The sequence below is a fragment of the Vanessa tameamea genome, chromosome 7, assembly GCF_037043105.1.
Source record: "Vanessa tameamea isolate UH-Manoa-2023 chromosome 7, ilVanTame1 primary haplotype, whole genome shotgun sequence".
Taxonomy (NCBI): Eukaryota; Metazoa; Arthropoda; class Insecta; order Lepidoptera; family Nymphalidae; genus Vanessa; species Vanessa tameamea.
This window is the reverse complement of record NC_087315.1, coordinates 622,860-635,724: the sequence shown is the minus strand read 5'-3', so window position 1 is coordinate 635,724 and position 12,865 is coordinate 622,860. Positions and strand designations below refer to the sequence as shown.

The following is a 12,865-nucleotide window of genomic DNA, read 5'->3' as shown; positions in this document are numbered from 1 at the left end:
TCTTAATTAAAAATTTGATATGTTATCATTCATTAGCCGACTGGTCCTCGAGAGAATCAAAGCGAAGAAATTCGCAAAATATTTCGCGCATGGTCGCGCTTTCTCCAATTTAGACGTGCCCGAAAAGACTCGATAAAACCCGGAAACCAATTCTACTAATAATTTGTCACTTTATCGCCGTCGAATGGAACAATTGTCGTTTAGCCATTTCGCGTCATATGTTTAATGTGTAAAATTGGTCACCTGATGGTAGATGTTTATCACAGCATATTCAAAAATTGGCATTGTAAAAAATATTATCCTTTGCTAATACATTGCTAATACGACAACTATCTTCGGAACTAAGAAGTCGTGTCCCTTGTGCCCATAGCTAAACTAGTTCACTTACCGTTCAAACCAGAACACGTCTTTACTAAGAAATGCTGTTTGGCGTTAGAATATGTGATAAGTCGGACATAAACGTCAGATCCCAAGATTGTTGGCATATTGGCTGGTTAAAATTTCGTACAGTGCCAATATCTGTCGAAAATGTATGCGTCCCATTTGCCAGTCCACCTGTCGCGTCCCGTTTGCCTTTCACCTTGAATTATTCGTTCCTTCTTCACATTTTTTATAAAAATAAATACAATCTACATTATCAGTATTCACATCTATGACGGTGGATTTCTAAACATACAAGTTACGGTGTCAAGTATTTTTGAATGCGGAATTCCTCTTGCTACGTTTGTCGGCGTTATGTTTTTGTTCGGTCAAATACATATAATGATAATTCACTAATGCACGCCAATAATACTTGGAGGGGCGAATTAATAGACAAACACCTACGGCATAACTTTTTTGTTGCATTTAATCTCGTCAATGTTTAAATTCCTTTAATAATAAATTCAGTATCAATTGCCAGTATTTAACTGTACTTAATAAATGCCGTTACTTTAGTTTTAGGATTCTTTAAATCCAATAAAAAATATTTAACTGTTATCTGTCGGTCTTATCATGAAATAAGCCTTTGAATATGAAATTTCTTTGCAACAATTGGGAAAAGTTATAAAAGTCATAGTTAGATAGATGATTTAAATATGCGAATTATAATCTACGGTAACTTTACTAGAAAACCAGCAAAAAAACGATTTAAGCGAGTCGTTTGATATTAATATTATAAATGTGAAATTTTAGTGTGGAAATTTGTGAATAACAAATATTCATACAAAAATTAAAATCATGTCAGAACGGCTGAAAGGATATATTAAATTCGGCACGGACAAATTCGGCCTAGAATAGCACACAGGGTACTTTTTATTACGGAAAAATACCTACCGCCATGCGCCGCTTTTCACACGCGGCTGATGTTGGGAGCGGAAACTAGTACAAAAAAAGAGAAAAAAATTGCCTTCTGTAAGTAAATCTCATTTAAATCTTGCTTTGCATATTTTTGTAGTAAGTTTTCACTTCAATTTATCACTCTTTGTTCGTTTTAAAATGCATAACGAAAACAAATACAAAAACCAGACACATCCCATCCCAGTAGTATCTTTACAAACAACTGAGACTATAATTTAAAAAACGGAACCTACGTAGTAAAATGTGATATTACTCGTTCCTTAAAAGAGTCTTAAGTAAATAAAATGCCACGGAAAACGAAATACGGAACCATCTCTTCACTTGCGCATTTCACACAGTGTGCCGACTTTAGATTTGCTAAAAACTAGTTTATTATAGGCTGGCTATTTATCAATTTCAACAATCATAAACTATTTTAATTATAAAAGTGCGTGCGTCATTCCAATCAAAGATGTTAAATGAATAGTCTTTCGTACGTCATAAAACGAAATATTCGTTTATGAGAACATGTCGCTGAATTAATCTATTTTATTGAGTACAATGGAGTATCCATCAAAATTTATGTTATTAACATTATTTGATAAAATTAATTAGTTCGTAACCACTAGTCTTTGCACTTGCGATTTTATTTAGTTTCCGCAGATCCTAAGGTCCTGAATTCAAACAAAGAGCCGTTATTCCTGCACCTGATCTCATTCCGGTCATAACCGACTGTCGTTCCATGGCATAAGGGTGAAGAAATAATAATAATCTTAATAATATATATATATATATAATATATTTTACCTAAAAATTAAGTTATGAGTACAAGACACATCATTTGTAAAGATACAATCAAAGCTACTACTTACCTACTCGGTGGTAGGGCTTTGTGCAAGCCCGTCTGGGTAGGTACCACCCATTAGCAGTACTCAGTATTGTTGTGATCCGGTTTTAAGGGTGTGTGAGCCAGTGTAACTACAGGCACAAGGAACATAATATCATAGTTCCCAAGGTTGGTCGCGCATTGGCGATGTATGGAATGGTTAATATTTCTTACAGCGCCATTGTATATGGGTGGTGGTGACCACTTACGATCAGGTGGCCCACATCTCGTCCGTTAAACTATACCATAAAAAAAAGAAAAAAGCTAGTGTCCCTGAGCCCGGTACAATCCTGTGAATAAGGCGACATTGTTCTCCAATTTTATCAACCAAATACATTATAATTATTTAAGATTTTTATTTAAAATAAAAAATATGTGAATTTAGAAATGGAATTATTGTTTTTATTAAAATTAAATATATTTAAATTTAACATAAATCATATGATCACGTAAAGAATGCTCTCAAGTTTGCGCGCATACTTGTGTGTTGTATGTCCTGCGCCTGGTCCTCCTTGAGAATATCCGCCGCGGTTATCAGCCAGACATCACCATCATATCAGCATCATATTTTGGTACATTTATCTTTGTAAAATCGGATCGTCGAGAACATCACACATATATTATATATTGTTTCAAGACCAGGAAAAAATCGCTACTTAAAAATAAGACTGCCTTGTTGAATATCTTAAATAGTTTTATGTTACGACGGCGAATGTTATTATAGTAATATATAATTTTCACTCAAAATGTATTACAATATACTTTCTTAAGTACATATAGACACTCTTTACGCTACTATAATGGGGCGGAAGCTTGTATTTGAAACTCTATTTTCTTAACTCTGGCTGTTACTAAGTCTACCCAGAATTCGAACATAAGAACGTGACTCGCATCCATTTGCACCAACATTGTAGCTAAAATAATAAAATCTGCTTAAAGATAACTTTAGTTTGTACTCTTAGTGAGATTTATATTGAATCGTGTTGAACTCTTGTCGAAATCAATCTCTTTTGAATTGTTATTTTACAAGACAATTTCAATTTTTAGTTACCATCGGAAAAAAGATTAACAAAACCAGTTAGAAACTCAGTCACACTTCCAATGGTCTATTTTTATGTAAAACAAATTAAATTGTTCTAATTTTAGTACAGTATAAAATTTAATCTTTATATCGGTAAACAAAGGCGCGTCTACGTCAGGCACGTTGATAACTTCAAATCTCTTTGTAAATATAATACGGTAGTCAAACACTATTAAGCGCCTAAATGCGTAGTACAACTATTTATAACAATTTGTGTGAATGACACAAAGCTATTAAACTATATGATTGGTATAACCCGGGCAAATTAAAAATATACTCAGATTTTCAAATGGAAACCTGTATCCGATCAAGAATTAGTAACTTTCTAATTAGTAGAAAATCTTTGTAAGATATATGTGTCTGGTTGATTATACCCTGTTCAAGTTAGCTTGATCTTTTTGACAGGCGAGCTAGTGATGAGAAACAGAAAATATAACATATATAATAGTCGATGGAACGATGGAATGCGTAATTCAAATTAGAATTCAATTTTTTTTAACTTATTTTTCTAAATAGAGTTATACGAGCTAAAGAGACCCCAACCACTAACCGAAGAGACCGGAATCAAAAGTACCCTCTTCGTAACAGTAACTTAACAATGATCTTTATTAGGAATTTTTGTAATCGATATTTATGGCAGTTACTGCCTGTTATTCGCGTCGCTACCGTCCGACCGATGTAACATTGTACAAGCGTCTATTATTTTCAGTGTTTCTATATAAATTTTACTTTGAAGCAATATTATATAATAGAAAAAGTCTGAAAATTTTCGGATAACGCTAGAATCTTTAGGAACTTTTGTATTACATGTATTTTTTTTAAATATTTTTACAATATTTAAAATCACTAAATTAAAAAAATAATATGTTCGTCATTGCAAAATTATGTCGATCAGAAAAATTTACATCTGTCAAAAAGATCAAGCTATCTTGTCCAGGGTATAGTAGAAGTATTTTATTTCATAAAACCGCGACCAAATAATTTCTTCAACAATGGGGACGCGTTAATTCATAATTAAGGCGAAGATTAATTTAACGTACCAAGAAACATAATAAGTTATTTTCATTAAAATAAGGACTTAAACTTTATAATACTATCTTAGAGAAAGTCACTTCAGAATTAATAATCATTTGGTAATGGAACCAGTGTGTTCTGAAACCTCCTCGAAACTAGCAGCAAAAACCAGTGAAGATGATCCATCTAACAGAGCAACAATTACTGAATAAAGGCTCAACCTAATCGGTGTTTATAGAGAATTCAAAATCATAATAAATTCCTATATATAACGTAAATGATGTTATTTGTCATTCTGTTATGTTACAACTATTGAATTACGATTTCAACCAAAAACTCGTTCTTGATTTAAATATTACTTAATTATTTTTATGACTTATTAGATTTATGATAAGTCTCGGTATTTTGTTTACAACGTGAAACCAAACAACTTATTTAAAGAGGCATTGTAGAATATGTTTATATTTATACAAGACACCTGTAAACGTTCCACTGCTGGGCCTTCTCTCCCCTTTGAGGAGAAGGTTTGGAGCTTATTCCAAAACGCTCCATCCACACATTTAGCAGAATTTCATTGTAATTAAACACATGCAGGTTTCCTCACTATATTTTCCTTCATTGCCGAACACGAGATTAATTATATATTTTATTTATTATATATAGTCAGATAAATTATGATAATGATTTTTTTTATTAATACAAAAATGTAAAAAGGCATAAATAAAGCGTATTAATTTTGAACCGTTTAATTAATAGCTATTCAATGAGCATCCCTGGTGGGGATCGAACCCACGACCTTTGGATTAGAAGTCCAACGCGCTATCCTCTGCGCCACAGGGACTGTGTATAAGTTGCTATTAATTTAGATCTCAATGTGGAATAATTTACATTAAGAACTTCAATCATTATAAAATCAAATATGGCTGCTGTACAAATACCGTGGAATGACATTTGCCCACTTAATCGTAATTTCCGAATTTCGACAAAAAGTTAAACAACCCTTCTGACACCATTGGAAGCAATAAGACGGGGTACTTTATCTACATTAATATTATAGATTCGAAAGTAACTCTGCCTGTCCGTCTGTTTATTTGTTGCTTTTTCAAGGCCAAACCCCTGAACCGAATATGATGACATTTGGTATGACCCAAGCTTGAACCCCAATTATGCCTATCACCTGACGGTTATCTCCTTAAATACACGACGACTACAGCGTATGAAAATCTGTTCGGTAATTTTTTACTTAAACGCGGTTAGACAGACGACGTAGGTGGACTTTGTTTCATTATATGCATTGATTTTCAATAAAACTTAGACTTAAGAGTATTATTTATATACAATAAAGTTTTTGTATCTATTAATTCTGTATAAAATAATGTAGACTATGAAAAAACGAAGAGTTGTTCTTTAATGATCGTTAAGGATACAAAAATTAAATTGCACATGATTAATAAATAGTATCTTATTAATTAAAACGAGTAACTATTGAGTTACTTGCCGGTTCTAATCGGTAAAAGCTGATTAGCGACCGCCAGTACGGTTACCGTCGGGGTCGCTCAGCCGGTGATCTTCTAGTTTACCTGACTCATAAATGGGCGGAAGCAGTTGAGAGCAAGGGGGAGGCATTAGCAGCCAGTCTGGACGTAGCGAAGGCCTTCGATCGCGTGTGGCACAAAGCGCTTCTTTCGAAGTTTCCTTCCTATGGGCTTCCCGGGAAATTATGCAATTGGATTACCAGTTTTTTGGCAGATCGGAGTATCAAAGTTGTTGTCGATGGTGCATGCTCCGACTTAAAATTCGTCAATGCTGGTGTTCCACAAGGCTGCGTTCTATCACCCACTCTGTTTCTTCTGCATAATTGCAGACTTGTTGCAAATTAGTAACATTCACTGCTAGGCAGACGATAGCACCGTAGACACCTCATACACCGGCCGTGCTAATATTTCTCGGGAAAACGTCGAAGAAAACTGAAACAAACTTGTGTCTGAAATCGAGTCTTCGTTAAACGAAGTCTCGAACTGGGGCCAGCTAAACCTAGTCCATTTCAACCCCAAAAAGACGCAAGTTTGCGCGTTAACTGCTAAAAAAACACCATTTGTCGTATCTCCACTATTTGAGAACATTCCATTAGCCGCCACAGCTAGTATAGGAATACTTGAAGTCGATATTTCAAGCCTCGTTCAGTTCCGCGGTCAATTGGAAGGCAAAGCCAAATTGGCATCAAAAAAGCTCGGTGTGCTCAGCAAGGCAAGACAGTATTTCTCGTCGGCGCAACGTCTAAGACTCTACAAGGCACAAATTCGGGCACCTGCAAGCTCCCCGGTGTTGCAGATGTCTATGGGCGGTGGTAGTCACTTTCCATCAGGTGAGCCTCCTGCTCGTTTGCCACCTATAATATAAAAAATAAAAAAAAAACTACATGTAAAACCGGTCTACCTTATCATTATTTTTTTTATAATTAATGAGAATTTTAAACTGTTTCTAAGAGCATATTTGAAAAAAGTATTCAAAAGATGTATAGCTAGCCGTCCCGACTTCGTACGACTGAAATGAATACAAAGCTATCTCCCGTCCCTCCCCTTCGAAGTCTATATTTCCAAAAAATCTTATGTCTATAAATAGCCTATGTTCTAAATTTAAACTTTTTAGACTATAGTTAATCGCCTGTATTTTGTAAATAATAGCGAAACAAGAGGTTAAGGCCAGACTTAAGATATTTTTTATAAATCATCTACAATATTGATTGCGTACGAGATTTTTTGCTTGCACACGTCCAACCAACACATAATATATTATTATTTCAAACGTTAGTCTTAATTATCAACTAACAATATTCAATGTGAGGTTATTTTTTACACAATTATACATGTATTATGTATGATTGTGTATTAATTTAATTTTAAATTGAAATTCCAATTCTTAATATGTAATCATAACTAATATCATAACCGTTTACGTAATTTTATTTGTTAGTTTGTTACGCTTTAAAGCCTAAACTACTGAAATATCATGGTATTTGTGGTCCAAGATACGAAACGCCATAGTAACTCTTAATGTGTGTTTGGAAGCGTCAATAGCGCAGTGGTATACGAGCCGCCTAGCGATGTAAGAAGTCGCAGAATCGATCCTGACCCCTTGGGCTATTGTCGTCACCTCTCCTAATACAAGTGATAAGATTACAAGGAGGGGCAGCTAGGAATATTAGTAATTCCTTAATTAATTTGAGTCATTACTAAAAATATGCTTAGGTTCTCAATACAAAATAAAGCGGGAGTCACTTGAAGAAGTGATGCTGACGGTGACATTAAAGATATAAATGTCCCGCAGTGCGATTCTGTATGAGTTCACTTCGTATCTCACTCATGAAATGTTGACAGTTGACTTACGACGATACGTCATTTCAATACGTGTATACCATAACTTATAATGAACTAGCTGTTGCCTGGGCCCCAGGGCTTCGCTCGCTTTTTAGGGGTCGGTTTCAAGTCAGTGGTTCGGCCGAGAAAGAGTAGACAGACAGAATTACTTGCACAATTATAATATTAGTATAGATGTCGCATATAAAATTCTGACATATCAAGCTTAGGCTTTTGGCTTTGTATAAGCCCATCTGGGTAGGAACATCAGATATTCTTCCGCCAAACAGCAGTACTCAGTATTGTTGTATTCCGGATTGAAGGGTGAGCCAGTGAAACTACAGGCACAAGGGACATGACATCTTAGTTTCCAAGGTTGGTGGCGCATTGGCGATGAAAGGAATGGTTAATATTTCTTACAGCGCCATTGTCTATGGTGATGGCGATCACTTACATCATCAGGTGGCCTATATGCGAGTCCGCCAACCTATATCTTAAAAAAAAAACATGCTCGTGTTCCGCAGTAAGTCTTGAGTTTCTTCTTACAGAATATCTCTAAAGCTTAATCGTTATCGATATAAAACATGGGGTAATAAATAATAAACCGAAGCTCACGTCAGCTTCCTAGCCGCAGGATATATCATTTATTATCTTGTCTGCATGCTAGTTTCATTAAAATTAATATTCATTTTTATTTCACTGGCAATTCCTTAGCACAAGACTGACCGCATCGCGTCATGCTCAAGGTTATCGAAATAGGCTCGACCAATCTGACTACAAATTAATTTATTTAAAACACATAATAATTCTTGTTACAATAAATGACGAAAATATATTACACTAAATATATAAAACATTGAAACATTTTATTAAAATTACAGTAAAAATAATGCTTCAATCATATCCGATGGCAGGTTTTACATACTCGTAGTCTAAAATGGAAGGCGCTTGCCTAGAAGATGAGGGATTGAAGATACCCGGATTGTAAAAAGATCAAGAAATACAGAAGTCAGAAGACATTCCAAATTTTGGATGTGTGCATGGGATTTGAGAAAGGACGAAGGAATAAATAAAACGCTTCGTGCTAATGGCTGGAATGTCGATGACGTAGAGGTGTAAGCTCTAATGTCGCCTGGTAGTGCGATGTGCGAAAGAATGAAGGCGGTATTAAATCATGTCACCCCTGTGCACACACACCGAGCTTACAATCGCGAAAAAGATTATAATCAAACAATATTTACAATTTTACAGAGAATATAATATAATATATTTTTATAGTTGAATATATATATCTTTATAATTATAAAGTATTTGTAATATATCTTATAATTATACAGTATAACTGATTTGTGTTTTAAACCTATTATCTTATTCAACTGTCAAATCAAATGAAATTCCTTTAATCAATATAAAAACATTAAACTTACTTATTGATTGTTAATTTAAACACTACCAGTTTCAGAAAAAAAAATACCCTGAACTGAGAAGAAACGGCGAAAAAATCTCAACGGGTTTGAGTAGAGTTTGCTTTAATATCAAAATTTCATCAAATTCTGTTCAGTAGTTTGGCCGTAAAAGAGCAACAGATAGACAGGCAGAGTTACGTTTTTCATTAATAACATTATTATAAATCACAAAGAAATAGCCAGGAGGGTATCGTTTTATTTCCAATGTGTGCTGTCAACCATAAACTTACTAATCGTAAAATAACATTTTGTACACTTAGCACCCATTAGATTTTTTTAAATTTGGAACAGAGGCTCTATTGAACACTTCCTGTGATCCTGTGGTAAAGCCGTATTCATGACCCTACAAAAGAGTTGCTGACAGTATGCAGTGTAACAAGAACAAATGTCGATCCGGAGAGGCTTAAATCTTAGGATCAATAACTTAGTAGGCCTTTCTGTTTGGGGTTGGAAGTTGACTAATATTAACACAAGATCTCTGTTACTTTAACACAATTTTAGCAGCACTTTTGTTGGATAAATTATACGCTTTTAAATTGGATCTATTACGCGATTATATTACATGGTTTGGTCTTGTTGAGATCTGGTCGCTCTATTCAACTCTATCAGAACTAAATCATACATAAATATACTTTTACAAATAATACACTCACTATAAATTTATAAAGTTTTGAAATGATAACATCTTATGGGAGGATAAACCGCTTCGTTACGTTACGCGTTACGGCGCCAGTCTGTCCGACTTCCCTTTCTCCTACGCATACAGCAGCAGTTGACAGGCACTAATGATACTAATAGTCTAAAAAACATAATTCTAATTTACATAGTCAAGAATTCAAACTAAGAATCAAATATATTTTATAATCAATACAATATGTTATTAATAAATAACCTTTCCTTACAATATCTTGTAATATCCGTAAAATTTAATTAATAACCTAAGCTTTTAAGTATTAGATTAGCTTAAGTTATCACTTCTATCTGGCGGCCGGAGACGCACGTGTATTTTTTTTATAAGCAATTATTTTGAAGTATCTTAAAATGAAATGAAGCGTATAACATTATAATACGTTCTGAGATTTGAAGTAAAAAATACACAATCTAATAAGTAATCTGACGTCAATAAAACTCGTTGTAGAAGGAATTTAGAATATCGTATCTGTGTGAACGATGCACGCGTTTTTTTGTACATTTTTTACAAACTTCTTGTATTATTATATATTAATTTAATGGCAAGACTAACCGAATAAAAAACATTGTAAGTGCGTCGTTGTTTTTTTGTTGCAGATTTATGTTCAAATTCTTAGGCGTAGAATACATCTGAAACAGGTCGGAGTTAGGAGGTAGGCTGTTACAGTCCCTATCCAAGGTTTTTTTAATTAGACATACGGGAGAATGGCTGTGTGATGGTCACACCATCGCCCGTTGACATTGCCGCTCGGAGAAATATTAATCCTTTACATCGCAAATGCGCCGCCAACATTAGGAACTAATATGTGATTTATTTGTGTTTTGGCTCACTCACAGTTCAAGCGGGAACACAATGAGTCAAAGTATTGCATTGTGGCGGTGGTGGTGTGGCGGTAGTGTATGGGATGCCTATGACACCAAAGTACTACCGCCAATTGTAGAATTTATTAATTGAACGGCAGTTTGAGTTTAATCATATACATACCTCAACTTGAATTTTTATATGAAAATACACGATATTAATCATATTAATTTAAATGTATACTATCGTCATCGTAATCAATTCCATGTTTTTTCGTCATCTACACTACATACATTTTTTTGATAAATATATTTTAACTTAAAAAATATTAATAAATAAAGCATAATATTCAACACAACATTAAATAGACGACAAAAAATTGAATACAGTTAGTATTTGTTGATTCTTAGACAGGATCTACTATATAAATTGAATTGACATAACTTTGTGATCGAAATGAACAATTTCTAGATTTTTTATCCCAACCGGTGGTAGCTTTATATTTAATACTAGTTATCGCTCGCGGCTTCGCTCGCGGTTTAAGAGTCGGTCGTCATGGATAATTAATGTTGTTGTGTTTGTAATAAATGTGATCTGGAGGTGAGAGCACCGTCAGCACGCGCGGGCGCGTTTGATCCTCTAGTAATATCCGTAAAGGAGTTATTTCTATGTGGTTATAAGTAATGACATTTTGATTCAACTGGCATTTCAAATTTGGAACGCAATGAGGATATATTTTTTTTAAATCTCAACTAGACAAGATTTTGAAGCACAGATAAACACTTAAATTTTTTCTCTACCACAATTTTATTCATATTTACGATGTTTTTTTTTATTAAGGATATAGGTACTTGACTTCTAAAATTTAATTAAAATTCTTTATTTCTAAACTCATATACGTACGAACATTAATAATTCTTCAACTTAACTGTAATTTTCTCGTTGCACACATATAAGACAGTTTTTTTATTATTGATAATCGGTGTTAAAAAACCGGCTTTTAAGCTCTCGTAGGTAGTAAATAATAAACGCTTTTATAAATAAATCATGCTTAAATATAATATTGTTTGAGTTTTACATAAATAATAATAAAAGTAGAAATTAATGTGACTACAAAACTTTAAATAACTTTGTGATGTAGTCATCCCTGGTGGGGATCGAACCCACGACCTTTGGATTAGAAGTCCAACGCGCTATCCTCTGCGCCACAGGGACTATATGAATGTTACTTTTAATTTTGATTCCAACGTACATTTATTTACATCGTGGACCTAAATGTGTAATAAAACAAAGTTACTGTTGTAAAATAAGTAGCAAATCATGACCACGTGTAATGGTGCCCGTGTTCCCCTTTTTTTTTAATTCCGATTCTCCAAAAATTATTCAGCTCTCCTGTCACTAGTAGTGACAACAAGATATATCGAATCAGAAATATCATTCATTCAAGTTACCTTTAAAAGCATACAATCCTCCCATGACTCATGGGAGGATTGTATCATTCAAAATTTCGTAAAATTCGGTACAGCGGCTTGGCCGTGAAAGAGCTGTAGACAGACAAACAGACCGACGGACAGATAATATTAATATAGTTATATATAATATCGTGAAATGATATCCATAGATGCTTTCGTAATGTAAGAAATTTGGAAAAAAAAATTGTTAATTAAATTTTTGAAGTCAAGTACCTATATCCTTAATAAAAAAAAACATTGTAAATATTAATAAAACTGTAGTAGAGAAAAAATTGAAGTGTTTATCTGTGTGTGACCTGTGCTTCAAAATCTTGTCTAGTTGAGATTTAAAAAAAAAAAATCCTCATTGCGTTCCAAATTTGAAATGCCAGTTGAATCAAAATGTCATTACTTATAACCACATAGAAATAACTCCTTTACGGATATTACTAGAGGATCAAAAGCGCCCGCGCGTGATGACGGTGATCTCACCTCTAGATCACATTTATTACAAACACAACAACATTAATTATCTCAAGTAGTTCCAAGAAATTTAGACAGCATACATAATATTTACGGCATATGCTTTTAAGTTAATTTATATTATGTCATATATTTATTTCTATATATTTCTGTTTCTCTCTAGTTCTGCTTATTACTAACGGTCCGTAATAATTCATAGTACTCAGTAATAACGTAACTAGCAATGTAAAAAAAAATAGAATGACATACAAACAGATAAATGTAATGATAATATTAGTATAGATAAAAAAATAATACATTTAAGTTGGTTCTCTCTGAC

At 33.8% G+C, this 12,865-nt stretch overlaps 2 non-coding genes across 2 annotated transcripts; both read right to left on the bottom strand.

The window, feature by feature from the left end:
* Window positions 1–5,066: 5,066 nt before the first annotated feature.
* On the bottom strand, window positions 5,067–5,139 carry Trnar-ucu (transfer RNA arginine (anticodon UCU)). The gene has a single exon. It is a non-coding gene; the product is annotated as a tRNA-Arg (tRNA).
* Window positions 5,140–11,754: 6,615 nt separating this feature from the next.
* Window positions 11,755–11,827, bottom strand: Trnar-ucu (transfer RNA arginine (anticodon UCU)). Its single transcript has one exon. It is a non-coding gene; the product is annotated as a tRNA-Arg (tRNA).
* Between the last annotated feature and the right edge of the window lie 1,038 nt (window positions 11,828–12,865).